Below are 4,239 nucleotides of genomic sequence, written 5' to 3'. Positions count from 1 at the left end.
CCTATTCACAAACTTTGTGTCCTGTGTATCTGCAATTAAAATGGCCCTGCTGCCAGATAAGTATGCTAATGAGGAAATTCAAGAGAAAGAGAGATACGCAGAGCTAATCTGTGGCTGTAAAAGGAGGTGGAGGGGAGAGAACTGAGATTGGGATTTAATCCCACATGGCTGCGTCTTTCCGGCTGCACAGACTGTCCCGTGAACCGTCTGAGGTAAAATGAAAACAAACACCTCCATGATGAGGTTTGATTGAAATCCTGTCTTTCAAATTAACGTACATATATGCAAATGAGATCTTAATTAATTGCGAAACATATTTTTGATTAAATACTCCAAACGTCATGATTCTAATCTTGACCGGGAATGAAGAGGGGGTTGGGGGGGTAAGTTTTAATTAATTTTGCCAGTTAAACCTCATCAACACTTTGAATGGAGCGTAATTAGGACGCCGCCCTCTCTTCTTAATTCTCAGCTGCAGAATCAGGAATCAGCCATTGTTATCACATTTGTAATGCGACCAGCGTGAGAGATGAGGCCTCGATAAACGAGAATTTCGTCGGCAAAGGAAAATAATGCAGCTAATTGGCAGATATTCTAATATTGATTAAATTAGATGGAAAACACTCCTTTCATTACGGCACCATGATATGGCCTAATTCTGATCGTCTTCTCTGAGGTTTTTTTTTTTTTTTTTTGGGATTACCAATTAAAGAGGCTTTGTGGAAGTTTCTCCAATGAAATTCCGTCTATAGTTTGTCAGAGTGGGAGCTCGCAGCCGTCTCCCTCCGCTCTGTTTACCGAAGGCCGTGTTTGTGTAGGAACCGGCGCTTAATGATGTATTCACCCTCTACATGTATTGTGCTCAATTATGTGAAGAGGAAGAGCTGATAATGAAAACTAACACGGAGCCCCAGAGTGGATGAAGACGTGCGGATGTGTGTCTGTGTGCACGAGCTGGCACAGCTGTATCCCTCCTCTTTCATCATGCACTCGTCAGAAGCCCAAACTCCTCACACTTTCTCCAATGAACCTTTCAAAGGCTGCCAAACTTTCAGCCCCCCGCTCGCTCCCCTCGTCCGTCTCCACCAAAGCAACCGTCCACTTAAGAGTATAAGGAGGCTTACTAGGGGATAAGACCCGTCGAGGTGCTCGAGGTGAGATAACCAATTACCCATGATCACTTTTGACTCTGCTAATCTCCCCGCTGTATCGGTGGGATTTAGCCGTGGCAGCACCTATGAAACCTGGCCATCTCCAATCCTGCCTTTGTTATTCTAATGTCAGCCGCTTGACTCCTTACCTCAGTGGCGGGATAAGCACCTGCTGGGTGTGGAGGAGCAGCATGGTGACCCTCCCGACGGAGAAGAGAAGTTTGGCTTGGCCCATCTTTCTCTCAGAGGAGCTGACAACAAATCTTCCACGGAAACAAAGCGCTGCACATGGAGCTCATAAAGGCTAACCCATGTGTGAATATTGCGTCAACTGCAGCAGAACTTGCGGTGAAGCCACAGTCCAACGGCTTTCTGAACTTTTTGCAACAAGAGTTACGAGGGAGGAACTTTACGGGCTGCTGCTCCAAAGCGAACTTCTAAAAAACAACCACGCCAGAGAGCCTCCATGCTGCTCTTCATCATCGTGTGTTTGGTGGGTGACAGGCAGAGCGTGCCAAGTTATTTATCCCAAACATGCTGATCCAATCAGGTTCAACTTGGATCCACGGTGTTTCATAATGGTTCACTATTTATCATGCTGCTGTCAATCACAGCTCCAAAGCTGAGCGAGGTCATCACATGCACTTGATTTGCAAAATGTAAGCAGGTCTTGGGCAATCCTGGCAAAAGCTCTGCGACGAGAGACAATTTATGCCCTTTCTTATTGTTACTATGGCTGTGGTTGTTTTAGCAGGACTCTGGGAAATAAATTGAAGTCATTTTGGAGAGGCATGGGAATCCAATGACATGTGAATGTTAAAAATTGAATGTTCTCCTCCATATATAATCTGATGGGGCCAATCAATTAGAACAAGGGCGAGGCCCTATTTCTACACAACCAGCCGTGCACCACACCTCCCAATGAGACCCAGGCTGCAAAAAGAGTAAATTTGAGTTTAAGAATCACGAAGAACTAAAATATTGAGGACAACACAGAGGGCAACAGACACAATGACTGGCCATGCAAGAAAGGAATGGAAAAATTCATGTTGTTACAAGAGAACTTTTTAAAAACTGTTTTTTTTTTTGCTTTTGTGCCATCATACCCTGGCAAGTAACACCATACATATCAAAAACATTCACTGAGTAAGACTCGTTTTGGGTTCTTTTACAGCAGTTTCAGTGATGAAACTGGAAAAGTTTGAAAATCTTTAGTTTATTTGCTTTGAAACAATAGCAATCTTTCAAATTTATTATGCTTGATAAAAGGATATTGCTCCTAAAAAAGAAAAAAAATATATATACATTTTCTACTCTTGCATGTCATGTATGATGCATTTATTCTCTGTTTTTTATGCTGAAGTTCTTTGGAAACCTGATGATCATTTGTGATTTATATGTTTTGGACCAGAACAAATTTAAGAAACGTTCAGGACACCCAGCCTTTGAGGAATGATTTTGGACAGCACTGATTTGTAGGAATTGTTTTGCTTATACTCAAAGTTTACTGTAAAGAAATATATCCATTTATTAACATCCATGGATATGACTCAAATTAATAATTGATGAAATCACTTATGATCTAAAATAATATTGGTACAAAATAATTAGTTTACAGCTAAAAAACAGAAATAGAAAAGGATGATTGGAATCCAGACACACAAATTTCAGACAGAAACAATGGACTTTCTGTATGCTATGAAAAGACATAATTCTCATGATAGTAACACATTAAACAATATCAGTTTGAGGACTGTAATACCAACATAACTTGACCGTTAACTGACTGCCTCGGTCAGCTCGGTTTTTGTAGGAGAAAAATCTACTTCCTGCGTTTGAATTAAATCAAATATGGTTGTTGTGATTCTAGAATGGACACCTACAAGTTGGTTGGTGTCAAAATACAGAATAATCTGGTAACTGGTAATTCAAACCAAAGCCAACATACCTCTTCCTGGGAATGGTTCCATAGAATTTGGGTTGGGCGTGTAATTACGTAAAATATTGCACATACCAACACAAATAAAAACAAAGCGAAACATTTTATGTTAAAGCTGTAAACCTTTTTTTTTTCAAGTAATTAAGTTTGAAGGATGACACTTTGCAGTTAAAGACAAAAACTCTGGAATTTATCTAAAGAAAATTTGATGCACAGCTGACATGTTTGGTATTTCTTTAGTTGTTGTAACTTCATTTTTTATAAGGTTTCATAAGATTCATGCTAAGTAATATGCATGTACAGGAGATCATTTAACCTTTCTTGTTGGCGTGGTCACCAGTGCCTGGGGATATTCTTTTCACCCTTGAAACCTCCTCAGCACAGAACAAGCGAAGTGAGATCTAAAAGGTTAACACTTGCATGCAACGATATGATGAAAACTATATTAAGAGCATTAAAGAGGCACTAAAATAGGTTGTCCTCAATGGGGCCAGTTTATCTTGCCAACCTGGCTGTGCACCAACCTTTAAGAAATGTCAAGTAGCTTGTGCAAATGAAGGATATTTTCACACATCAAACTCTGTCCCACACTTTAGGGCATTAAGGAACTTCATGAGAATATCAGAGGTTTCTGAGAGGGCAATGGGGTAAAAAGAGCTTTGTGTCTCGGTAAGAGGTGCATTTCCAGGGCCTCTTTTAAGTTTCTTTGAGAACTAAAAGATGCATTGCTAAAAATATGTTCTGTTCAGAAGACGAGGTGCATTTTCTGTAAAATGATCAACCAGCTTCAGTGACCTGACTGAAAAAGTCGCAAAAAACATCAAGGCAGATTCAAAAGAGAAAGTTTGCAAATGTAAAAAAAAGTTGGCTTGTGTGTTTTATCTTGACAGATAAAAAAGGATGAGACTTTTATACCAAAAAAAGTTGAAGATATCCAGCTGGGTTGCAGCATGGCTGGATGTGTGTGAATGATGTCTTCGGGTCCTCTGGACTAGATAAAGCACTATAAAAGTACAGGCTATTCACCATTATAAATTATTACATTTTAAAATCAGTTTTAATTTAATTGTGTTCTTTAAAGGATGCAATTAAAATTCTTAGTGGGAAAAAGTTCAAGCAGGATATTTTCTGGGTCTATATATACATATA

This window comes from Poecilia reticulata, linkage group LG22 (genome assembly GCF_000633615.1).
Source record: "Poecilia reticulata strain Guanapo linkage group LG22, Guppy_female_1.0+MT, whole genome shotgun sequence".
In the NCBI taxonomy this organism is placed as follows: domain Eukaryota; kingdom Metazoa; phylum Chordata; class Actinopteri; order Cyprinodontiformes; family Poeciliidae; genus Poecilia; species Poecilia reticulata.
Note: the sequence above shows the minus strand (reverse complement) of the source record.